At 40.9% G+C, this 27,413-nt stretch overlaps 1 long non-coding RNA gene across 1 annotated transcript in view; it reads right to left on the reverse strand.

Moving 5' to 3' along the window:
- Nucleotides 1–21,971, reverse strand: part of LOC311526643 — a 64,775-nt gene extending 42,804 nt beyond the window's left edge. Inside the window, exon 1 of the long non-coding RNA XR_014713078.1 lies at nucleotides 21,876–21,971. This is a non-coding gene — a long non-coding RNA (uncharacterized lncRNA). The remainder of the gene's footprint in view (nucleotides 1–21,875) is intronic.
- Between the last annotated feature and the right edge of the window lie 5,442 nt (nucleotides 21,972–27,413).

A 27,413-nucleotide genomic window follows, 5' to 3' on the forward strand; every position in this document is an offset into this window, starting at 1 on the left:
GCAGCCATTCACCTTCCAGGAGCACTACATTTGCTTAAAAAGTGAACTCTTCTGCATAAAATCTGAATTAAGTAGTTTTATTTATATACAGTTCTAACTATTTAAAAGATGAAGGGAGTGGGGAACCAACACACAAAAGTCAAATTATTTCCTTATGGAGGTTCAGAAGTGTTCAAGTGAAGCCTTTCTGTATTGTTGAGTGCGCAATGGGTGCTCTCTTCAAAACCCAATAACTGGTATGTGAAACAGATAGAAACTGGAAAGCAAGACTTGGGTGAGTCCATAGATTAGTGCCAAAATCCAATATGGCTGCTTTTGCTCATATAAGGAGAAATATAGTGCTAGCCTTTTTTTCAAAATGTATACAGAGTTCTGTTTATGGTTGTAAGTAATCATCTTTCTGCAACCTGAAATTTAAATAAACCACAGCAGAAAATCCTCTCACATCACAGATATACTAGTTGACCTTTGGACTCATTGCTGTTCTCTGTAGTCCTTCACTTTGTTTTATTTATTATTTTTACCTGTGACGATGTTTTGGCTGTTTTGTCCACCCTCTGGCATAAGTCTCTCTCAGGGTTGTAACATCAGGAAGTTAGCTAGTTGCTCAAAGTGTTAAAGAAAACACGGACATTTAGAAGCAACCCGATTATTTTCCCCTCAATAAATGTAATGGAAGTCTGCACAAATGAACATCTTTTAGTATAATGCAGCCAACAGACTGGAGACTAAAGCAGAATACAAGGAACTGCATAAAGGCAAGTGATATATTTGGTGTTTATAAAAGGATAATACATCTTGCTGAATAGATACAATTTATGTCCCATGTGGTTATTCTTTTAAAAAGGCAAAAATGTGTTTTTTTCCCATTTGAGTGCTTATTAAAAAACAATCACCATACAAGTTTGCCAATGTGTAAAGAAATGCATGTCTTTGAATCATGTAACATATGTAAGTGAAATGACTATACATAAAAAGTCATATAGATGCACAAAAATATTGTCTACAACAAAAGATAAATCATGTTGAAGCCATTCCATTCAATAGGACATGCTCGTAAAGCACTTTGCTTCAAAATAATTGAGAAAAAACCCACCACATTGCCATAGCAAGTGGCACAGAAAACCGTAGGAGGCTTCCCAATGAGGAATGCATTTTGTTTGTGGAATATTTTTAAACAAAGTACAGAAAGATGGTCCAATTGCGGTGCTCTCATTTTGAAAGATGTATGTGAAATGTACTGTATGGGTACTTATATAGTTCCATTACTGTGGCACTCTCCTAAATATTTAAAAACAGAAACAACAATAGTGTCAATTTTTTTTCTTCCAAATCCACATGAGAAACAGTACTATTAGTTTATAGCAGTTTTTTTTAAAATGCTATTTATGGTTTTCGTGGGTATGAGAGAGTGGGTATGTTGTGGGTTGGTGTATGTGCAGAAATCAGCAGTGCATTTAGGTTCCAAGTCTGCAAACTCACATACATGCTTAACTTTAGGCACAAGCTGTCCTAGTCAAGTCACTGGGGCTAGTCACATGTTTGACTCTTTGCAGGGTTGGGGCCTTACATCTGAAAATGATGAAGTCCACAGACACTCATCTCTTCTGAAAGAGTTCCATAGCCTAAGTCCAGCTTCCCCCGCCCCTCCCCTCCCAACACATGTACTTTGTGGGTGAATCCATTTTAAACTTTGATTGTTATGCCAAGATGTACTATTTCTTCATTCAATTTTATGCCTATGATTGCCCCCTTTTCCAACACTATTATAGCTTTCTGACACCAGCATTGCCCCTCTGCCTGTGGATAGCAGAATTCTGGGGCCTAGCAGTTCTGTTCCACTGTGGAGGAGAAACCAGTGATAGGGCATGTGGGTATGTTCTAAGTGTTACTTGCTTTATTTACACAAATCCTGGAACAAAGATGCAGGGCGACCCCTTCTTCAGGAATGTCAGCCCAACACTAATACCCTTTTCCCAGGGAAATTTGCTTCCAGAAATTACTCCAGAGGCCAACACAGAGAGGAAACTCTCCCGCTGCTTCCACAACTCCCGTTCTAAGGGCTGCTATTCTTCATGGACCCTGGCATAACAAAAACCAATGCCAACAAGCAGCATTTCTTGAAGAGTTAAAAACTAGCTCACCCACAAAGAAACACCCTGGTCAGATTATGCATAATAGTGCCACCTGCCAGAATATTGTAACAAACAAAAGAGCAACCATCCCAAATTCTGCGGGCCCTTGATTAACCTTAAAATAGATAATAAAATAAACAGATTCCAGCGATTACCAAGAGATCACTCATTAATAAATACCACTAAAAGTCTCTGTCTGAAGTATGAGGCGTGGTTGAAAGGATGGTCAAACTTCCTTCTCAACAACTGTCCTGCCAAGACATTTCATTTAACAATGCCTATTGAATAGATTTTTTCTGAAATATTCCTTCATCTGCACCATCATGAGGTTTTAAATAGAGGTTGTTAATATTAGAACAAGTTATAGCAGATACGGGTACTAATCTGGCAGTAAAGCATCAGAAGCATCAAGATTTTGATAAGTCTCTACCAAAGAATTCAATACAGAAAAGTGTTCTCTTTTTCTCTCTCATTATTTTTGTTTTGTGATTATCCTTGCTGAATTGATAAGCAGCCTTACGTGAACGTAGTCACTAAAGGAATTCAAGGGCAGGTTTACAGATGGCTTTAGTACTAGGTTTAGTTGAGCAAATAAATTTCTGCCAGATAATAGAAAGACAGGTGTTTTATCTATGTTAATTTGAGGTGTATGTTTGAGAGTAAAAGTGATATGGGAGATGTATACCTCTCAGTTTCCATTTCTGTCAGAAACCAAAGTCCAAATTGCAGTTTTCAGGGGATCTGTTTGATTAGTTTTTGAATGATGTCTGCTGAGCTTATGTTATATTCTACTACCTAGAAAATAATTCAGCCGTGGGTTTGAAAGGTTCACCAGGAAATGGTAAATGACAACTATCATCTTCTGTAGGTCTTTCTGTGCTTCACGACAACTAAAAATGTTTCCAATAAATCTGAAGGCTACAGCTCAGGGATGCACAGAGGGGACTGGAAAAATAGTGGTTTTAATAAATAAAATCCAAAGGAGTACTGTACCACAAGGTTTTGAGGACAAAGCCTAATAAAATATACAACTGCATTTCCCTAGGAGCATTGAAAACTAATGAAGGACCATAAAGTAAATGACTTTCTTGGCTGAATTTTGCAGCTTGATGCGAAGCATAACTTTACCAGGGTTTCAATATATCCCAATGCATGCCAGGCTATAACATGCTTTATAATCTATATATCAAACTGTCTAGCAAGTAAATCACCAAGGAAACACCAAGATGTGACATCTTGGGGGTTACACGAATGTAGTAGCACCGTGCAGGACACAAGGTCTCGTTATTTCGGCAAAACTCCCAAGGACTGAGGATGGCAGTGTTTGACCCTTCTCTTGTGTGAGATGCCCCAACATGTCACACACATGCAGTTCAATAAATTATTGAGACAAACTCACCACTGATGGAAGTGACTCAAGGCTTTATAAGGCAATTGAATCATAATGTATTAAAGGCTTTTTTTAGGGAGTGAGATGTTTTGAAGACTCTGAAGTTTGAGTCCATTATGAAAACTTAACCATTCCAGCAGTAAGGAACTTTCCCTCCATGGCTGTGATGAGGTTTTATGTACTGCTTTTCTATTATTATTTTCTATTATCACCCTAACACAAGTTAAATTTTGTTCCACTTAGATGTTGCAAATTTATCATTCATCATCTTTCACAGGATTTGCTTTCTTCTGTGATGTTTCTTGATGCTGCGGTATGGAAGCCAAGCGGTTAGCTCCATGGGTCTTAACTTTGTGGTGTGCAATAGGGCAGCTTGCAAGGAGTCAATATTCTTGCTTCCTAAGGGTGGGGGGAGGGTGGCAACTTATAACAGTGAACCATTGCTCTTAGAGCATTGAAATTATTGCCTACATACACAAGGCATTAGGGACAACTAGTAAAGTAATCAGAGTGAACAGCACAAGTCCCTGCTTTGTCTGGACAACATCTGTCAAAAGCTAACAGTGAACAAAAATTACTTAGCCCTGTATGTAATTTCAGACAGCATTTCCCAGAACTCAGCTTTAAATCGCTTGCAGCCTCAGACAGACAAGTTAATTATTGCAGAAATGTCTTTTGTCTAATTTTACTTGGTAGGTCAGCACTTGTCAGCCTCTGTATTTCAGCTTTCCTGTCTGAACTAGGAAAAGTGTTGCCAACTTTCATGATTTTATTGCAAGTCTCCTGATATTCAGTGCTTTTCTTAAAGCCCCAGCTCCTGGACTCATATTTTCTGAGAATCTGGGCTTTCATTTAAAAAAAAAAAAAGCAAATTTTTGGGGGGTTGCATGTAGATTTCATGATTCTTAAGCCATGATTCATAATCCTGGAGGGGCCTGACTCATGATTTTTGAATGTTTGGGGTTGGCAATGTAGTAGGAATGATTTCAGTATCACGATATTGAGGAATATTAACCATATTAGCGCTTGGTCTCAGTCCTGCAGCCATTCATCACAAGTCACATTACTGAGATCAACTGGATCAATTTGGATGACAAGTGAGAACAAGATTTGCTCCTACATTAGGTAATTGGCTTGCTGAGCCAGTAGCAATGATTCTTGAAACATCATGTTGAACTAGGAAAATATCACCGAGCACTCATCCTACAGATTTTTAGAGGAAGAAGAACTATCAAGGGATCCCGGGGTGCTTAAGTCAACATCCCTGGACCATGAGGCGCGTGATGCTCACCTTGCCTGCCCCCCCCCCCCAGGAGACTCACACCAATCTCATCACCCTCTGCTTTGTTTCCATTAGTTTTAAGTTTACTTTATTGCCACCTCATCCAGAGCTGTGATCATCCAGGGAACACCAGAGGCAGCAGCTGCTACATGCTGCCTCACCTTTTAGATAGCTCCATCTAGAACTGACTCCACTGCTGTGCTATAAACAAAAAAACCACCTCTTTTGTGAATAATGGAATGGGCAAACTTCAAATTCACTTGCCACTGCTATAGAACAAGAAGAACTCAATGGTATGAATACATTGGCAGAAAGTGAACCCAAATGGGAGACATGCGCAGCTGAAGATAACTGTATTCTATTCAGGAGGGATACTTCTGGAAACTATTTACCTTGGAGTCTATCTGGTAATAACAGTAAAGTGGTGAGCCATATCTGGCCTGTGAAAATGTGATAAACACTTTAAGTAGTATAGAGCTTAATCCATCAAGGTGCTGACCACTCTGTCCCTGATCTGAGAGAGCACTGGAACATGGCTTTCCTTCGAAGCATGTGGGTAGTCCCCATGGACATCATCTTTTCAGAACCGAGCCCATGACAAGGACCATTAGCCATCCGTTTACAAAACATCCAAATATTGCTTCATTTCAACTGACTTGTGGCTTAGTAAAAAATTTGCTGTGGGCAGTTGAGTTAACTTTTGCCAGCAACAACTCCTCAAGAACAAAGACACTTAGTCTGAATTGGAATTGTAACTTGAAGGTGGAGTTCAGGACTTTTTATCTTCATAAACTGTGTCAGTGGCAGATTTGGTTCTGGCTATTGGAGCAATTGCTGGCTACCAAACGACAGGACACTTCCTGAGTGAAAAAGGCTGTTTTTCTGAAAAGTCAGGCCTTTGCAAACAAAATTATTGAAAAAAGGAATTGTTATTAATGACACTTGTGGCTTTGTCAATACAAGGAGTTGGAGTCATCATTCCAAATGTTTCACACTCTTGTAATAATGACGTATCTAACCTACCCGATCACAGTAATACCTCTGTTACTACTGCAGTCCCCCCTGAGCTCACACAAGACATTCTTGATGTCTGGTGTTCATGATGTTGAATACCGTAAATAAAATATCAGATAATTCTGTGGCAGATGTAGGGTTACATTTTCAGAAGTGTTATGTGTGCAGTTACTCATGTAAAGTTACCTATGCAATTATTGTACTTGTACATTTACCACATTCAAATTAGGAATGCATTTTGCACATTGCAATTGGACAGATGGGCTCCTGAAAACCTGCCCCCTCGATTATTGCAGTTTGATGGAGGAAATGAAGGGAATCATTCTGCTATTGAGCTGCAGCATATGGAACTAAATAGGATTTAGTCAAAGGACTGGAAGTTTTCACTCTGGAATCAAAATCCAGAACAGTGATACAAGATTCTTAAATTGACAGCTGGTTTGGTTCAGATAGGCACCAAAACAATCTGGATCATATTCGTATTACCTGAACCTCATTGGTTTGGAATTCAAGATGGAGATGTTGCAAGAGGAGGCATACTTGTATGATACTCAGTACTTTCTAGTTTCAACTGGGCAAAAATTACCAGGAGATAGGGCCAATATGCTAATCCTTTGGCTTCTGGGTGGAAAGTATATTCAGGATGTACAGCAACTTAGGAAGACGCATTTATAACAAAATGTTAAGTGCTTTTTTGTTTTAAACCTTCATGAAGGTTCCAGATGGTTTTGAATTTGGAGTGAAAAGTTTGGGTCAGTTTTGATTTACTCATTCTCACCCATCACTAATTCCATGATGGAAATAGAGCTTGCATTACAGGCTAGAAGTGAAATTGGTTTGGAAAATGAAAACTGGAGTCTCTGGCCTTCCGAACATGAATGGCGAAAACAGCGAAGGGGGAGAGGGAAGGAACTTAATGCACTAGTATCAAAAAGCTTTAGAAGTGACAAAGTAAACTATGCCAACTGGAAAAGAGAAAAGATTAAATTCAGCAGCCACTAAGGAAGATGGCCTTGAGGGAACAGCTAAACAAACTATGACTTCCACTAAAAATGATGAAAAATGTAAAGAATCTGTAAGTGATGCAGCAAATACTATGCACAGAGGCATTTCATGCAGCATGGACCCTGCAGCGAAAACCCCCTAAATGCAGCCACTTTCACAATCACAGCAAACAACCACTTCAGCTCAGTCAAGAGCCCCATTAGCTTCATAACCAACCCTCTTAGTTGCTCTGGTCCTAAAGGTGATGAAGGAGAGGCCCTTACTCTCCTGATTTACCCAACTCAGTAATTTGGAGGAGAATAGAACAGATGAAAGTAAGAGGAAAACAAAAGGGCAAACAACAAAGTTTGCTTTCTAAATTTTATAGGAGATAGGGTCAGAGTTCAGTTTGGTTTATGGCTCACTTTCTTCTCTTTCGTTAAAACATTCATCATGTTCATAGTTTAAGATAACATGATATATAGGCTGAAGTAAGAGTAAATTTTGCTGCTCACTGTGAAAGGTCAAATACCTCACTTTAACACTGGTCAGTTATTTCCTGTTATTGACTCTTATTTTACTTTTTTGTGGAGCTTATTACCTTCTGGAACACTTCATGTCACCCACTAAAAGTACATTGGGGAAATGGTTTTGCTCAGTAACTATATTTGCCTTGTGGCTCTTTTTATTAGTGGCCTTAGAATGAAGAATATCCACAAGATATGACAAGCAAGATGGTGTTTAGGTCATTCATGTGCCTCACTGCAATAGATCTATGGCCTTCTGTGCTGGGCAAGAGTAGGAAAAGCATGCTAAGGGCTTGTGTACACAGCCTTGCAAGCCAGGGTGTGAACATACAGCGCACTAACCTGCCATGTGTTAAGTTGCCCTGTAAACCCTGCTGCTGCTCATTAAACGTTCCCACAACAAAAAACTAGGTAGCAGCATCCACACGACGACTTAGTGCGCAGAAGGCTAGAGCTCTGTACATTCACACCCTGCCTCGCCATGCACTAAGTCTCCATGTGGACAAGCCCCGAATGATTCCCTCTGAAATTTCTGAGTTAATTGCAAAGGAGACACTCACTGGAATAGGCCTCGTGAGCATGATTTGCCTAATGATTTCAACTGAGGTGTCTTAATTATGCTGTTAATATCAGTAGACACAGACTATTTGATGTCTTATTCACTATCTGCTAAAGAATTACCACACCTCAAATTCTTACATTGTCAATGATGTGAGGAAGAAGATTTTAATCCATGAATTGAGCCACATATAGTTAGAGGTGTGTTTGACTTGGGTGAAAATGAACAGTTTACTTTTTAAAACATCTTTTAGTTTCCTAAGATTTGGATTATTCTTAGTAAGTGTCTGATCACATCAATGTTCTGTTTAATGTTGGTCAAACCATCCTGTTACTCACTTAAATTGTCATTTTCACACTTTCCTGTCCTGAAAATGTCATTTTTCTGAAGTATTTTCAGTTTTCTTTTCTGCTGACTGATATAGGCATTCCTGCCCTGGTTTGTTTTAAATGATGCTACTTGGTGACATCATTAATACTTCTGGGGCTGTGCTATCTAGAATCAAATTTTAATTTTAGTACCACAGCTGAAGAGCCTGTTATTTTTATGATTTATAGTACAGCAGCATCTAAAGACCCCAGCCAAGATCAGGGCCTCATTGTGCTAAGTATTGTGAATACACATAGTAAGAGAGAGCCTTTGTTAAAGAGCTTAAAACCTAAATAGGCAAGACAGACAAAGGGTTAGAGAAACGTAGATATATTTTCCCATTTTACAGGAGAGGAACCGACGCACAGAGAGATTTTCTTTGAAGAAATTCTCCTTCTCTGGGCACCATCTTTAAATCTCTAAAGCACCAGTGGGCTATGAAGGAAATGGTTTGCTGGCAAACTACACAGCAATTTGCTACGTACTTAAACCTGGATGTGAACCCGTTAGAAGATGAGATAAGAGAACTGCAGAAATCTCTCAAAATCTTATTCAGCATAAGGCTACATAAGTGCATGAAATATTAAAATAAATTGTTAGTTGATCTCATGGATAAGAAGGTTCAGGGGGCACTTCGGAAATTCCGTTTCAGGTGCTGTCTAAGATGAATGTGCCCAAGAAAGCTTTTCTTGAGGCATCTGAGAAATAAGTTGCGAGCGGCTTCAGGAGAAGAGCTAAGCTGAAGTAAGAAGGGATCTGACAAATCTATAAAAGCAAGGAAATTCTGGGGTAAGATTGTTATAACACCTGTAACTCAGTCTCCTGGTAATAAGTTAGGGTAGCATATGTGGTCCTCAGAATGAAGGCCTAAGAAAGTGGGGTTATCTGACACTATTAGACAAATACTTACTTCGTCATCTACAAAGAGAATGAAAATTCTGGTTGAAAATTCATCATGTACAATTATTATGGCAAATTTTGGTCTTTTTTCAGTTTCTGACTCATTCAGGAACTGATCCCAACCTCTGTTACTTTGTGTGTTATTTCCAAGAGTTCCTTTACTCATTTAGGCCAATAAATTTCAGCCTTTGGGCTATTCCCAAATGGTTAATTTTGTCTATTTGTTATTCATGGTGTGTTGGTTGGCCAGGTAAGTCGTGTAGTATTGTTTGATTGGATAACTTTTTTTAAAAAGGAGGATAATGAATGGCAAATAACAGTGACTAATCAATAATGCACTTCCTAGCTGATTTTCCAATAAATCTGTTTTATGCAAGAGACTGAGCAAATTTTAGAACTCATGATCACTTGCTCAAGTAACTGTCAGTCATCTAAATATTTTCAAACAACGAACAAAAGCGGAGCTTGAAATAACTGTAAAAATATTTGCTAAGCATGTTGTTATATGACCAGGTCTAGCTATGAGTCAATGAAGAAAGACAAATATTTTGGCATTTCTGTATAAGTGGTAACACAAAATATATACAGAATTTGCAGAGTTGAATCTGTTATTCCTGGACTCCAATTATGTACACTACACAATGACTGTACATTATCTGCTACCCTCAGGACTCTCACAAAATAAGATGTCCGGTTTTGTGACTGTCTCCTGTTGATCAAAATTTTAAAACTTATAAATAAACTATGTACAGAAAACATTTATTTTCAGATGGTAAATCAAATAAATTCAGATATAGTTTGTAGGAGTGTTTTGACTCGGTGCATCCCTAGGGATGAGAGAAAGATTGAGACAGAAAGAGCTTCCACACACACATTGCTTGTTACTAATACAGAAGGGAACAGTGCGTGAATACATTCCAACTGCATTATATTACCACAAACTTCTAAACTTCTGTACAGAGGAGTGTGCTATTATGCTTGCCAAATTTACACTGTATATTTAAATTTAATAACATATTCATATTAGCAGAGGCCCGATAACAAGATGTTTTCTTTTAGTTATTATACAGATCAGCTAAAATCAAGGATTGTGTTTCCATGCTATTCCTGGCCATTTCACAGATAACTACTGAAATGGATCAGTGCATAAGTGTCTTCCATAAGTATACATGTAAAAGGAAGTTTTGATTTAGCATTTTACCTAACAGAATATATGACTCTAAGAGGAGATTTTGTTTTTATGAGAGACAGTGGAGAGGACTGCGCACAATTCAGCCAGGATCGATGTAAATATACACAGAAAGCAAGGTTAGTGGAACTCAGAGGAGATTTAGGTTTCCAGAAAACTCTGAATAGTTTTGTGCACTCACTCCACGTTCAGGATCCTTCTGAAGTGCCTTACTAGGTTTAAACCACCACCCAACACATGCAGCAGCAGAGTGTGGAAGAGGGCTATTGTTCCCAAACTGCAGTGACAGATGGAAAAGGTGAGAACTATCAGGGTATTTTGTGAAAAACTATGAATTGTCTACCTTGTGCCTTTCATCAGAGGTTTAAATAGGACTCTCATAAGAGATACAGCATATGGAATCTATATTTGTGCTCTTTGCACAAGATCCTGAGCACTTCCTGAGAAGTACTGAGAATGGACAATGATTGAGTGGATTCAAAAGTAGGCAAAATGAGTTTGTCCACCTCTAACGCTTAATGGTACAGCCTGAAGCACCAGCTAAATCAACAATGTTGCCATCATACCATAGCAACTCCATAATGTGTTAATCTCTGGGCTGTGTATACAAGGCATTATCTGGTCTACAGAAAATATTCCATCTTAATAAGAGGGAGGTGGGCTTTCTGAAAGTGAAACCTGTGGTATGCATTCAGCTTCTCTGGTTAAAAACAAAAATCTATGATAAACCAAAATGACACCTACATAAAGCTGGAATTCTGGTACAGAATTAATGAAGGCTCCATTTGCAATAGATACTGAATTATAATAAGAAGAATTCTCTGTGTGGGATGTACCTTAGAAAGGATTTTTGTCTTGCAGATAAGCCATGCCAAACTAGATTGCTAGCAAATTTTCTTTTGTTTTGCTTCAAAGTTTGATGTTATGTATATTAGTCAATCTTATCTTCAGCTAAGCAGTGAAGTGCCAAATGCAGGCATTCTGAGCAATAGGAGGGGTTTTTTTTAAAAAAAAAAACAAAACCACTGAATACTAGAAGAGAGAAAAATTAAGGCTGACATTCACAATTATTATTACTACTACCCCTACCACCACCACCAACTGCTTCTCCAAGGACATTTAAGGTAGCTGCAGAACTCATGTAACTGTCAAAAGCAATAAATAAATAAGTCACAAAGAAAACACAAATTCTCTCTATTTCCTATCAATGCCAATTTGGTGAACACTCAAAATAATCTAGTCCCACAAATATTTTGATTTATTTTGATTTACATATGGTACAAAATGCATCTCAGGCTCCAAGTGCCCTGACATCCATTAAATATAAAATCCATAACAATAAAAGTAAAAGGAACAGAACAGACATGAATTCCATTCAACATAAAACCAGTAACCAACAAGAAAACATAACAAAACAATCTCCCCATTCCTCACTCTTCCAGGACAAATATCACACCCCTACTTCTTCAGTCCTCCATCAAATGCCTTTTCAAAAACATGTGTTTTGAAGCATGCCCTGAAGGTCAACACCAAGGGAGTGTGTGAATTCCAAAGCAAGGAACTTTGATGGAGAATGCCCATCACCAGCCCACTGATTAGCAAAGGGAGATTCAACGTGAATGTCTCTGCTGGTAGCAACTACAGAAAATCTCATGGGGAAAGAGGCTGTCTCCCAACATATGTTCAACCAACATATAACTTTATAGGTCAATTCCAATATTTTAAAACTTCTTATTCCCAGAAGTTAAAAGTCAGCCAAGTGCATATTCCAGAGCACTGATGTGTCACATGTTCACAGTAAGAAAACTCCATTTACCAAGCAGGAGGCAGTATTCTACATTAGCTTTAGTTTACAAATGGATTTGAGGAATAGCCCTCATGTAGAGCACCACGGCAGTAATCTAAACTTGAGGTGACAAAGGTATGGGTTCCACTATGAGGTCTTCTGACTAGATGTATTTGGTCATCTAAAAAACAGCTAGGGACATAACTAAACTCCCAAGTTGCAAGCTTTAGCAGTAAATGGTGGATGCAATCTTTATATAGCCTCTGGTTGCTTCCCCAATCTATCACAGTTTATCTGGAATGAGTCTCAATCAGCTTGTTTTCCTTCATCCTCAATGGCATCCAAATACTGATCAAGCCACTTGGACAACTCTCAATGTAGGCAAGACAGAAATATAATAAGTATCATCAACATAGTGAAAGCATTTCAGTTCATCTCTCTTCACTAACTCCTATAAATCCCTCCCATTCACACTGAATAAGAACAGTGACAGCATCAGAACTTTGGGGTAGAAAAACAAGTGCCCAGTTTTATCTTTTGCAATCCCTCTAAGAGAAAGGAACTGCATGAGATCCGCCCTATAACACTCCCACCAACCACTTTAGGAGAGTGATTAGCACTTCAACATCCACAGTATCAAAAGGTAGTTGGACCCAATACACCATGATATCAGTTGTGTGTGTTGGGGGTGGGAGGGAGATCATTGACTAAAGGGACAAGTTCTGTCTCTAAGTTAGTAACTTGATTGACAAAGGTTGAGGATGTCATAGGCACTGAAGGCGAGATTTGTTTTTTAAAGGCTTTGTGGCGCCTGCCTCATATTCATTGCAATGGGAGGTATGTGCCCAAATACCTTTTAAAATCTGGCCATAATAGAACAAGAATTGTCTAGCCAAAACCTTTCCCCTAAAATATTAAGAAAGCAGTCAATAACTGAATAGCTTCTGAACATTAAAGGGTGGCTTTTTAAACAGAGGCAGAACACTTACTTCCTTAAAAGCAATTGGCACTTTGCTTTCCTCAAAGGAAGGGCTAGCAGTCTCCATCTTCAAAGGTCCCAACACTTCCCCAGTGGCCTTCACCAGCCAGAAGGGACAAGGATTGAAAGCACAAGCTGTGACTCCAACAGATCCAGAACTTCCATGAGTGACATCAGCATAAAATCAAGCAGAGAAATATATCACATTGCCTCTATGGATCTTGGTTATATAGTCAAATAATGCCATTATTTTCACCTTGAGAAGAAGTATTAAGGAGGGGAATGGGATGGAGAGAAGACAGTTATTGTGGCACTATCCTGCCTATTTAGACTAACTTGGGGTCTACACTCATATGGACATTACATTTTTATGATAAAATATAGGACACTGTTGAAAAATGCCAGATGCCCAATTTAGATGTCACTGAAATAGTCTTCAGAGGACATTTAAAAAAACTGCCCAGATACATTACATATCTCTGTTCACTACACCTTGTGCATGGCATTATTGACTGACCTTCAGATTAAAAATACCTGACATTTATAATCACCAAAACCAAAAGCTAGAAATAATTTGCTGGGTTAAAAATCATTAAGTTTTAATAAATGCCTTCCCAGTCCTAGAACAGACTCTTCTTTAGTACCCAAAGGAGATGTCTAATTTGTTATCACCAAGTAGAAGAAAAAATACTAAAAAAGTAAATTATGTTATATAAGAGTATCATTTTGTTTCCAAAGGGCATTTTAAAAATAAAAGTTAGCATATAATGTTGAAATTACCCATGCATACTACATTTTGTTAATTCAGACAGTAATGTTCAATGGTTTGAAAAATTTTAATGAGAAAAGTCATCTCAGTAGATTGAAACTAGAACTTAAGGTGGATGTCCTGGTTAGCAATTGAAAAAGTGACTCTCTCTTGCTAAAAATATTCAGTGTTGCTCCTATAAACTTAATTTGTGCTTAGATTGTTTTATCGTGTACTAAAGCTTCATCGTAACGTCTCCTGCCTAAAGCTGTACCGTTCTGTCTAAGCCGTCTAAGCCGTAATGACTTTCTTTACAGAGTAAAGGATTTGATAGACATTTTTGTGATAAAGAAAACTATGACCTGATTTGGTATTGAAGATGAAGCCCTTGGCTTTGGCTGCCATCTTTGTCTTTCCCCTGATCAACCAAACACCACAGCCTGTGAAAGTCAACCTCTCATTACCAAATATCAGGTGGCCACAACCAATGCTCTTGGTGGTATTAAAGATATAACTGCATGTCCTCCACCTTCTAGCATACATGAAATATGTCACTAGAGAGATCAAAGAAGGAGGACTAAGAAATAACAGAAAAAGCATTAGAATTTTATGGCAGGTTAAACCTGAGTTTGATTCCCAGATCTGGTGCCTCTCAACTAGTGCTGTATGAAGATCATGAGTTGAACTCCTAAACAAGATTGAGTGGCTCATATTGCCATATGATGGCCCTTGTTTTCATCTAGAACAACATTGCTGGACCATGATGCCCAAAGGATGTAGGGAAGTATGGAAACCTCCATTGAAGACAGTGTAATGTTAAATAGGCTCATAAGTATACAGTTTATTTTCATGATTCTATTTATTAAAGAAGAAGGATATAATAGTACAGATGGATTTACATCTCAAACCTATGTCCACATATGAATGCTCAGTGAGTTCAGATCTAGGGTTTTCATTCTCAGTCTCCATCTCTACATAAAACAGTTTAAAAACCTTCGAGAGACATGAAAACAAAAATGACAATTTCTCAATATACTCAAACATAAGTTATAATAAAAGGACACATTTCATCTGTTTAAGTGTCAACTTGTCTTATTGCCTATAATCACGATTGAAGTTTCTGTATTTCAAAGACAAAAATAGCAGATATAATAGGAAAACCTATTGCAGTTCATAAGTAATGCTTCATTAGAAGAAATAAATTTGGGGGCAATTTTAGGACAATTTAAAAATTGTGACTTCTCAAGAGAACAAGCTCTCAAGGTTAATGTTTAATTTATCCCCAAGAAACTGTAGATAAGGGGGTTGGGTTGGAATGACATCTAAGCAGCCAATGAGTTTATAGCAGATGGGCAATCAAAGATAGAATAGTGGTTGGTGGAAATTGCATATCTAGAACAGGAACAGAACATTTCATGTCCAGACTGTCTGTGTATAATGGGCTGATTCAGCCCATTTAAGGCCATCTCTAAATGAGTAGTAAAGTAGTAAGGCCAAGCAAGCTGCTCCCTGTAAGCAGATTCTTGTATTTGACTTCAGTGCAGCACTACATCATGGGACTACCTGTGCAAAGCAACTCACAGGATTGTGACCTGCCTCTTTTGTGTGGTGCAAAGTATTAGGGAGGGGATTACCTCTATCTTCTTACTAGAGACTAGTGAAGCGGTTCCTCTACGGGAGATGGAAATTACTTTTGAATTTTCACTTTCCTAATTTACACTAAGATAAAGTAAGCATTAAGGTATGAGAAACAGAGACTAAGCAGATTTTCTTCCAACAACTTCATCTAATATTACCTTTTGAGGGCACTCTATTAATCTGCACTGATATTTTTATTGTATTAAGTGCTTAATGGCTATCTGAATTACTAAAAGTAGTTAAAATAAAGAGCCTATACCCATACTGTAACCTAACCCAACTGAAATCTTTCCTGATGTTAGAACAGGAAACTTTTCTTCTTTTCCTCAACTAAGCTGTTGGAAGGAGAGAGGAGGGCAAACGTTGGACAACAGCCCTCAAAAGAGTTTGGGTAAGCCTCTGAACTGGACCTAACCTCAAAATCTTTGGAGATGCACCCATCACCAAGTATGACACAAGACAAAAGGAAGACCGGTATATAAATCAATATGTCCAGAGTTCAGAAACATACTGAAGCATGTGAGTAGTCCTATTTTCCACAGGATTACTCACGTGCTTAATGTCAGGCACATGTTGCATCAGAGCGTATACTGGGGACAAAACAGTTGGGGCTCATTCCACTTTTACTCAGCGATACCCAACAACTCCAACCAAATTAAACCACAGGGCTTTCTCAAAACATTACTTTTTAAAAATAGTAATTTATTAAAATTAAATGTAATTAGAGCAACTAAATGAAGTACTGAAATGAACTGAGCTAGACAGCAAGTTAAAACATGCCTCGGGGAAACAAATATGTTTTTAAATTTTACTTTTTAACTACAGATTCTATAGTGTCTGTCCTGTAATGCAAGATGTGGCAAAAGAGTTCTCAAAAAATTCTAAATTATGAATGAGACAATGAATTAGTAATGAACATTGAGGAGAAAGAGTTAAAAGTGAAGGCAGTTCAGTCTTTGGCATGTACACTTTTGATCACAAGCTTGAGTAAATGAAAAAAAAATCTTAAGAAAGAAGAAGAGCAAAATGAGGACCTAAAAATGCAGCTTGAAAGCATAAGTTGTTTAAATGTGCCACTGGTTCGTAGTTTACAAAAGACAAAAGGAAAGTTGAAAGAATGTCAGACAACATGGGAAAGAGAAGGTACAGAAATTAAATTGTCAAAAACAGGAGAAAGAGTACAGAAGCCTTTACTGAGTAGCTCAGGAGCAATTAATTGCGATGAAACAGGGTGCACCGGCAAGCCATACTAAGGGTATGTCTACACTATGAAATTAGGTCGAATTTATAGAAGTCGGTTTTGTAGAAAGCGTTTTTATACAGTCGATTGTGTGTCCCCCCACACAAATGCTCTAAGTGCATGTAGTCGGCGGAGTGTGTCCACAGTACCGAGGCAACCGTTGACTTCCGGAGTGTTGAACTGTGGGTAGCTATCTCACAATTCCGGCAGTCTCCGCTGCCCATTTGAATTCTGGGTAGAAATCCCAGTGCCTGACGGGGCTAAAACATTGTCGCAGGTGGTTCTGGGTACATATAATCAGCCCCCCCTTCCCTCCCTCCTTCCGTAAAAGCAAGGGCAGACAATCGTTTTGCGCCTTTTTCCTTGAGTTACCTGTGCAGACGCCATACCACGGCAAGCATGGAGCCCACTCAGCTAACCGTCACCGTATATCTCCTGGGTGCTGGCAGACACAGTACTGCATTGCTACATAGCAGCAGTTTATTGCCTTTTGGCAGCAGACAGTGCAGTATGACTGGTAGCCGTCGTTGACATAGTCCTGGGTGCTCTTTTAACCGACCTCGATGCGGTCAGGGGCGCCTGGGCAAACATGGGAATGACTCAGCCAGGTCATTTCCCTTTTAAGTTTCGTCTCATGGTGATTCTTACCAGCAGTAGATGATGGCCAGCAGTCATACTGCACCGTCTTCTGCCGAGCATCCAGGAGATGACGATGGCTAGCAGTCGTACTGCACAGTCTGCTGCCAGCAAGATGTATAAAGATAGATGAAGTGGATCAAAACAAAAAATAGACCAGATTTGTTTTGTATTCATTTTCTCCTCCCTCCCTCCTTGAAATCAACGGCCTACTAAACCCAGTTTTGAGTTCTATCCTTGAGGTTTTGAGTTCTATCCTTGAGGGGGTCATTCTGTTTCTCGCAAAGCCACCCCCTTTGTTGATTTTAATTCCCTATAAGCCAACCCTGTAAGCCATGTCGTCAGTCACCCCTCCCTATGTCAGGGCAACGGCAGACAATCGTTCCGCGCCTTTTTTCTGTGCAGACGCCATACCACGGCAAGCATGGAGCCCGCTCAGATCATTTTGGCAATTCGGAGCACTTTAAACACCACGCGCATTATCCAGCGGTATATGCAGCACCAGAACCTGGCAAAGCAAAACTGGGCGAGTAGGCGACATCAGCACAGTGACGAGAGTGATGAGGACATGGACACAGACTTCTCTCAAAGCACGGGCCCTGGCAATGCGGGCATCATGGCGCTAATGGGGCAGGTTCATGCGGTGGAACGTCGATTCTGGGCCCGGGAAACAAGCACAGACTGGTGGGACCACATAGTGTTGCGGGTCTGAGACGATTCCCAGTGGCTGCGAAACTTTCACATGCGTAAGGGCACTTTCATGGAACTTTGTGACTTGCTTTCCCCTGCCCTGAGGCACAAGAATACCAAGATGAGAGCAGCCCTCACAGTTGAGAAGCTAGTGGCAATAGCCCTGTGGAAGCTTGCAACGCCAGACAGCTACCGGTCAGTCAGGAGTCAGTTTGGAGTGGGCAAATCTACTATGGGGGCTGCTGTGATGCAAGCAGCCAACGCAATCAAAGATCTGCTGATATCAAGGGTAGTGACCCTGGGAAATGTGCAGGTTAGAGTGGATGGCTTTGCTGCAATGGGATTCCCTAACTGTGGTGGGGCCATACATGGAACCCATATCCCTATTTTGGCACCGGAGCACCAAGCCGGCAAGTACATAAACCGCAAGGGGTACTTTTCAATAGTGCTGTAAGCACTGGTGGATCACAAGGGACGTTTCACCAACATCAACGTGGGATGGCCGGGAAAGGTAATGACACTCGCATCTTCAGGAACTCTGGTCTGTTTCAAAAGCTGCAGGAAGGGACTTTATTCCCAGACCAGAAAATAACCGTTGGGGATGTTGAAATGCCTATAGTTATCCTTGGGAACCCAGCCTACCCCTTAATGCCATGGCTCATGAAGCTGTACACAGGCAGCCTGGACAGTAGTCAGGAGCTGTTCAGCTACAGACTGAGCAAGTGCAGAATGGTGGTAGAATGTGCATTTGGATGTAAAAGCCCACTGATGCAGTTTACTGACTCGGTTAGACCGCAGCGAAACCAATATTCCCACTGTTATTACTGCTTGCTGTGTGCTCCACAATATCTGTGAGAGTAAGGGGGAGACATTTATGGCAGGGTGGGATGTTGAGGCAAATCGCCTGGCTGCTGGTTACGCACAGTCAGACACCAGGGCGGTTAGAAGAGCACAAGAGGGCGAGGTGCACATCAGAGAAGCTTTGAAAACTAGTTTCATGACTGGCCAGGCTATGGTGTGAAAGTTCTGTTTGTTTCTCCTTGATGAAGCCCCCCGCCCCTTGGTTCACTCTACTTCCCCTGTAAGCTAACCACCCTCCCCTCCTCTCTTCGATCACCACTTGCAGAGGCAATAAAGTCATTGTCGCTTCACATTCATACATTCTTTATTAATTCATCACACAAATAGGGGGATAACTACCAAAGCAGCCCAGGAGGGGTGGTGGAGGAGAGAAGCACCAGGAGGGGTGGTGGAGGAGGGAAGGACAAGGCCATACAGCACTTTAAAAGTTTAAAACTTTAAAATTTATTGAATGCCAGCCTTCTGTTGCTTGGGCAATCCTCTGGGGTGGAGTGGCTGGGTGGCCGGAGGCCCTCCCACCACATTCTTGGACATCTGGGTGAGGAGGCTATGGAACTTGGGGAGGAGGGCAGTTGGTTACACAGGGGCTGTAGTGGCGATCTGTGCTCCAGCTGCCTTTTCTGCAGCTCAACCATGCGCTGGAGCATATTAGTTTGATCCTCCAGCAGCCTCAGCATTGAATCCTGGCTCCTCTCATCACGCTGCCGCCACCTTTCAGCTTCAGCCCTCTCTTCAGCCCACCACTTACTCTCTTCAGCCCGCCACCTCTCCTCACGGTCATTTTGTGCTTTCCTGCACTCTGACATTGTCTGCCTCCACGCATTCGTCTGTGCTCTGTCAGTGTGGGAGGACAGCATGAGCTCAGAGAACATTTCATCGCGAGTGTGGTTTTTTGGCCTTCTAATCTTCGCTAGCTTCTGGGAAGGAGAAGATCCTGTGATCCTTGAAACACATGCAGCTGGTGAAGAAAAAATAAGGGACAGTAGTATTTAAAAAAAGACACATTTTATAGAACAATGGGTACACTCTTTCACGGTAAACCTTGCTGTTAACATTACATACATAGCACATGTGCTTTTGTTCCAAGGTTGCATTTTGCCTCCAGCCAGCGCGTGGCTAGCCTCTCCCTCCTCCCCGTGGCTAACAGCGGGGAACATTTCTGTTTAGCCACAAGCAAACAGCCCAGCAGAAACGGGCACCTCTGAATGTCCCCTTAAGAAAAACACCCTATTTCAACCAGGTGGCTATGAATAATATCACTGTTCTGAGGATAACACAGAGAGATAAAGAACGGATGTTGTTTGAATGCCAGCAAACATACATTGCAATGCTTTGTTCTACAATGATTCCCAAGTACGTGCTACTGGCCTGGAGTGGTAAAGTGTCCTACCATGGTGGACGGAATAAGGCTGCCCTCCCCAGAAACCTTTTGCAAAGGCTTTGGGAGTACATCCAGGAGAGCCACGAATGCCAGGGCAAAGTAATCCTTTCACGTGCTTGCTTTTAAACCATGTACAGTATTTTAAAAGGTACACTCACCGGAGGTCCCTTCTCCGCCTGCTGGGTCCAGGAGGCAGCCTTGGGTGGGTTCAGGGGGTACTGGCTCCAGGTCCAGGGTGAGAAACAGTTCCTGGCTGTCGGGAAAACCGGTTTCTCCACTTGCTTGCTGTGAGCTATCTACAACCTCATCATCATCATCTTCTTCGTCCCCAAAACCTGCTTCCGTGTTGCCTCCATCTCCATTGAAGGAGTCAAACAACACGGCTGGGGTAGTGGTGGCTGAACCCCCTAAAATGGCATGCAGCTCATCATAGAAGTGGCATGTTTGGGGCTCTGACCCGGAGCGGCCGTTCGCCTCTCTGGTTTTCTGGTAGGCTTGCCTCAGCTCCTTCAGTTTCACGCGGCACTGCTTCGGGTCCCTGTTATGGCCTCTGTCCTTCATGCCCTGGGAGATTTTCACAAAGGTTTTGGCATTTCGAAAACTGGAACGGAGTTCTGATAGCACGGATTCCTCTCCCCATACAGCGATCAGATCCCGTACCTCCCGTTCGGTCCATGCTGGAGCTCTTTTGCGATTCTGGGACTCCATCATGGTCACCTCTGCTGATGAGCTCTGCATGGTCACCTCTGCTGATGAGCTCTGCATGGTCACCTGCAGCTTGCCACGCTGGCCAAACAGAAAATTGAAATTCAAAAGTTCACAGGCCTTTTCCTGTCTACCTGGCCAGTGCATCTGAGTTGAGAGTGCTGTCCAGAGCGGTCACAATGGAGCACTCTGGGTTAGTTCCCGGAGGCCAGTACCGTCTAATTGCATCCACAGTACCCCAAATTCGACCCGGCAAGGCCGATTTCAGCACTAATCCCCTTGTCGGGGATGGAGTAAGGAAATCGATTTTAAGAGCCCTTGAAGTCGAAAAAAGGGCTTCATCGTGTGGACGGGTGCAGGGTTAAATCGATTTGACAGGAGGATTTGATAGAGCAGGTTTGCGTTTTAAGGGGACATGTCCAGGCATTAAGTAGGAAAACCAAAAAGTGAAGGAAGTTAATAAAATTAAATGAGCTGTGGAAGGAAAAGACACATGAATGAACAATAGACTGGAACAGACTTAGACTTAGACTCATTAGAAGAAAGAGGGACTGCAGCTTCATTGGTCCAAGAAACAACAGTGATCTAGGAGGTAACAGTGGGTGGTTTCAGTGAAGGAGAAACTGAGGACAACCTAAATTTAAAAAGATTATCTGGAGAAACTACCAGCTTGGAATAAAAACCAAGTCAGCCTGATGGCAGATCCAGACAAAACTCCTAAAAAGAAAATGTAATGTTAATCCTATTCTAAACAAAACTATTAGTTTAAAAAGAAAAAAACAGTGTGCTTTTAACAAATGTTACATTGAATGAAAAGATATGACTGGCTCTTGGCTAAAAAGCAGGTAAAAATTAATGCTACGTGTCGCAGGGCGACGACTCACTGCTGCGGTGCCTTCTGCTTATTGTCCAGGGAATTCACTCTTTTCAGACAGGAGTGCCCTCTGCCGGTCAGTGTCTCGCCTGATACTGGCCACGTGCCCCCTCCCGGACCCTGGTGCCCTTCTAGATTAGGGTTCTGCCCCCTGGCAGTACCCCCTCAGTCTGGATCTCCCCTCCCAGGGGAACCCCCAATCCCCCCCCTGCCTCAGTGGCTACTGTCAGTCATCGTCTAGCCCCCACTCCCTGGGGCAGACTGCAGTCTGTACCACACATCATCGGCAAGGTGGGGTCGGACCAGCTGCCTCTGTCTAGGTCTGGGCTGCTCCTCTGCAGCCTTAGTACCCTTTTGTGGGCCTCGGCCTGCAGCCTGGGGCTCTGCTAGGCTGGAGTTCCCCAGCTCCCTCTGTCCTTCCCCAGTTTCCCAGGCAGCCAGGTCCTCCTCTCTCCATGTAGCTAGAGAGAGTGTCTGTCTCAGCTCCTGGCTAACAGCCCTCTTATAGGGCCAGCTGTGGGCTGATTGGGGCATGGCCCCACCTGTGACTACTTCCCCCAATCAGCCTAGCTTTCCTCCAGCTACAGCCCTCTCTTAGGTGACCACCCCGCCACACTACCCAACTAAATGATTTGGAAATTTGAATTTGCCATAGAATGCTTCTATTAACAGGCATACTGACTTGATCAGTGCACATCTTCCCACTTCCTAGAGTGGAATGTGCATGTCCTTGCAATCACATGAGCATACATTAAAAGGAGGGGAAAGGAAGAGGCCAATTAATTAAACCAAATTAATTCAGATTTTAAGAAAAAATACTTAAGTAGGTGCAATACATTTGTGTAATTGTGAAAGGGTTTTAGAACCTAAATGGACACTACCTGTTTATAAAACCCATTTAAAGAGGGAGGTGTACGTGAAACGTATGCATAAAATGAACTGGCCTCAAAAGATTCCACTAAAAATTAGAGTACCTTAATAATCAAAGAGATTATTTTTATTTTTAACATGCAATTGTAAAGATAAATAATACTTTTATATTAACAAGTTAAGTAATTTACCAAATAATTTAAAAGTAAAAGGTATTAAGTCATTAATTGCTATTGTGCCTTTAAGTTAAGAGTCCCGTGCAAGCTTTGATTCCAAGTTGAAAACTTGACAGGAGACAGTAAAAAGCAAAGATGTCACTTGGACTCTTTGGCCAGTAGCCAACATGTGTACAAAGAGAAGTGTTTTTTCCCCTTTGCCATTTTCTGCTAAACTGGTTCGCCTGTAAAAAGAAACAAACAGCTAATTTTGCTTTTAACCAAAGATTTGGCTAAATGGGAATTAAGATTTGTTGCCTATGGACTCCAGTCTTAAAACACAAAAAAATATAAAACTGAGCAATTACAATTTTGAAGTGCTAATATCTTATTTTAAATCTAAACAATGGATTTTGAACTCTGAAGCCAAACACGTAACTAATATCAATTGGCTTTTTTATTTAACAATTAAATTATACCTTTGAAAAAGGTATCCCCACTGGGTACATCCTGCTGTTACAGAATTCAACATCTCTTTGAACAAGGTTATGTCTCATATAGAAGTGTTAAAAGTGAATTAGTAAACACCATTAAAACAAAACAAAGCCCTGCTCACCACCCCTCTAACTTGCAAACTATGGCGGGGGAAGAGTAGAAGCAAAAGCAGAAGTAAAAACCCTTCAGTAAATTAAAATATTCAGCATATGTATAGAATGTTTTGTTGCTCACTTATCAGTCATGAGGATTATTAATTGAAGGTTGCTCGCCTAGTATGTTAATAGTCATAGAAGTAGAACTGCTATTTTTTATCCTAGATGAAGAAAACCCTTATTCCCCCTCTTCCCTCCCTTCCTCAGGAAAATTCTTAGCTTTTAAAACTTTTGCAAGTAACCCAATTTCCTTTTCTTTTTGTCAATTGTTGACAGTCATGGTAGAAATGATAAATAGACTTTATGTTTTTGCACATACTGGATTATGGGAGCCACAGAATAATTTATGGTTGGACTTTATGGCTCGACAGGGATATAGTATAGATTAAATTAACCATTTTTAATGTGTAGCAATTCATTGTGTTTTGGGAAATGATACAATGATATCTATTGCCAGGCCATTGAAACAGTTAAAAAGCCTGCCGGTTATAATTAATCAGCTCTCTCCATCCCTTTTGGGGATATTGTGCAACCAGTCATTGAGGCAAGTACCTCGGGCTTTCCTCAGCACAAATATGACTGCGGAAAAAATAGCAAAACACGGTTACTACTATGGGTCCAGTCCCACTGTCATAACAACAGTACTTGGACTTTTCTCCCCCAAAGCTTTTACAATTTCCTTTCCATTTTCCATGGGCAAATAAAGCACATGTTGGTATTATTATAACCATCTGCTTTTTTTCCAGTGTATGTTCAACGGTTGTCTTGTTACAATTTCCTGAGGAAAACCCTCTTTGCCTCCTGAAACACCATTCTAGCCACTATGGATGTAGAAGCCCTCTACACCAACATTCCACACAAAGATAGGCTACAAGCCATCAGGAACAGTATCCCCGATAATGTCACGGCAAACCTGGTGGCTGAACTTTGTCCTCACCCCTCACATTTGGGGACAATGTATACCTTCAAATCAGTGGCACTGCTATGGGTACCCGCATGGCCCCACAGTATGCCAACATTTTTATGCTATATATATATATATTACACAGGAGAAATCACTTTCTGTTAAAGTGGACCATTTTTATTTTTATGGCTGACTTAGAACAACGCTTCCTCAGCTCTAGTCCCCTAATGCCCCTACTCTACTTGCGCTACACTGATGACATCTTCATCATCTGGACCCATGGAAAAGAAGCCCTTGAGGAATTCCACCATGATTTCAACAATTTCCATCCCACCATCAACCTCAGCCTGGACCAGTCCACACAAGAGATCCACTTCCTGGACACTATGGTGCTAATAAGCGATGGTCACATAACCACCACCCTATATAGGAAACTTACTGACCGCTATACTTACCTGCATGCCTCCAGCTTTCATCCAGGACACACCACACGATCCATTGTCTACAGCCAAGCTCTACAATACAACCACATTTGCTCCAACCCCTCAGACAGAGACAAACACCCACAAGATCTCACCTGCTGAAGTGAAGAAACAGATTGACAGAGCCAGAAGAGTACCCAGAAGTCACCTACTACAGGCCCAATAAAGATAATAACAGAATGCCACTAGCTGTCACTTTCAGCCCCCAACTAAACCTCTCCAGTGCATCATCAAGGATCTACAACCTATCCTGAAGGACGATCCCTCACTCAAATATCTTGGTAGACAGGCCAGTCCTTGCTTACAGACAGCCCCCCAACCTGAGGCAAATACTCACCAGCAACCCCATACACCACACAACAAAAACACTAACCTAGGAACCTATCCTTGCAACAAAGCCCGTTGCCAACTGTATCCACATATCTGTTCAGGGGACACCATCACAGGACCTAATCACATCAGCCACACTATCAGCCACACTATTCACCTGCACATCTACCAATTCAGTCAGGGTGGATGTGGTCTACTCCCAATAACTGAGCAGGTGTCAATCCACCATATCAACCCTGACTGAATTGGCCTTGTCAGCACTGGTTCTCCACTTGTAAGGTAACTCCCTTCTCTTCATGTGCCAGTATATTTATACCTGTATCTGTAATTTTCACTCCATGCATCTAAAGAAGTGGGTTTTTTACCCACGAAACCTTATGCCCAAATAAATTGGTTAGTCTTTAAGGTGTCACCGGACTTCTCTTTGTTTTAGTCTATGTAGACAATTTTTTTATATATCTCACTTCCTTTACAAAAATTAATTAAAAATAGAGTTCAAAGTCTAAATACAGCCTTCCTATCCCTTGACCTGGCTTACACCACACATCCAGTGTGATTTAAAATAAGCAACTATATCAGTCTAACTCAAAGCTAGCTTGTAATGTTAACTAGGAAGTAGCCACTGCCATCCCATACCACACACAGGAGAAATCACTTTCTGTTAAAGTGGACCATGTTTTTATCATTACAACACCAAAGAAAATTAATCAAAATTTGAGGTGGTAGTAACTTGAAATAAAAATGGATACCAATGAAAGGAAATCAAAAATATAGTTTTAGAATAAAATTTTAGTAAACAGAATCCACATGTTGTAGTCACTAGGCTATGCATTTCTAGCAAAAAAATCCACATTTTGTTACAGAGGTGATATAGTTATATAAAATTACGTTTTAACCAATTTGACTTCCCTATGTCCATTTTATTTTCAAATTGGTTAAGAGTGACATTTAACATTAAGAAAACACCAGCAAAGAATGTAAGCAGTTGCTCAAATTTCAGCATCTAAGCAATGCTTTTGAAGTCAGCCCCTTGTGGAGAAGGGGAGGCAGGACTCGTATGGGAGGTGGAGGGGGGAGCAGGCAGGGTTCCAGCAATCAGCGACAACCTCTTGCAGGGGACAGGCAGGGTTCCAGCGACCCCAGCCTTGCATGGAGGGCAGCCAGATTTCCAGCAACCCCAGCCTCGGGGGTGGGGGCGGGCTATAGGAGGGGCCGGCTCAGGCCAGCCCCCTGAGGGAGATGGAGAGGGCCAGCCCAGTCGGGGGGCTTGGGTTAGCCCTGCATGGTGTCCCATTTTCCCTTTGGGAAATATGGTCACCCTACTCCCAACTTAGTTCAAAAGGTCCTAAAAGTTAAAAGTAAAGGGAGTAAAAGCATCAATGGAATGGATGCTACTTAAAGTAGAAAAACCAACAAAAGTAATAATAAAACATCAGGAGGCATGTGTACCACTGAACAAAATGGAACCAGAAAGTTAAAGAGTAAACTAATATGGTTAAAAGGCAAGTTTCAAGAGGAGATTCAGCCAAACAGAGATCCTTTAAAATTTGGAAATCTGAGCTTAGTGAAAGCAATAGACAGAAGCATAAGTTAAGGCAGGAGTTTTGCAACAAAAACTAGAAAGGCCAAAATGGATTTCAAAGAGCAAGAACAAAGGGACATTCCAGGAACTTAAAAGGTGGCAAACTCAAAACTGATAAAACTCACCGACTGCATATTAGAGTGGGGAACTCTGCCACATTAAGTCATTGAGGTCAAGAGCTTAACAGGATTCAAAAAGGGATTGGACATGTATATGGATAGCAAGAATATCCAATCATCATAATTATTGGTAACAAAATTTTGGAAGGGATATTAAATTGAATTAGTTAGTGTTTAAGCCAATCTCTAACAATTAGAGATCAGGATGAGCTCTAATGTGGGGGTTCAGATTATCCTAGGTCTGTCAGTTGCTGGGTTGTTACTGAACTCTGACCACTGAACACATATTTTAATAATTCAGCACATTTCTATTTTTGTTTTTAAATTTCTCCTCTAGTTAAAGTGGCAAAATGATATGCTTTCGAACAAAGAGGCAATGCCCCATCACACATTGACCCTCCCGCTTTGAATTATTAATAGCAGCTCTGTTTGGA

This window comes from Lepidochelys olivacea, assembly GCF_965140295.1.
Source record: "Lepidochelys olivacea isolate rLepOli2 genome assembly, chromosome: 9".
Classification (NCBI taxonomy): Eukaryota; Metazoa; Chordata; order Testudines; family Cheloniidae; genus Lepidochelys; species Lepidochelys olivacea.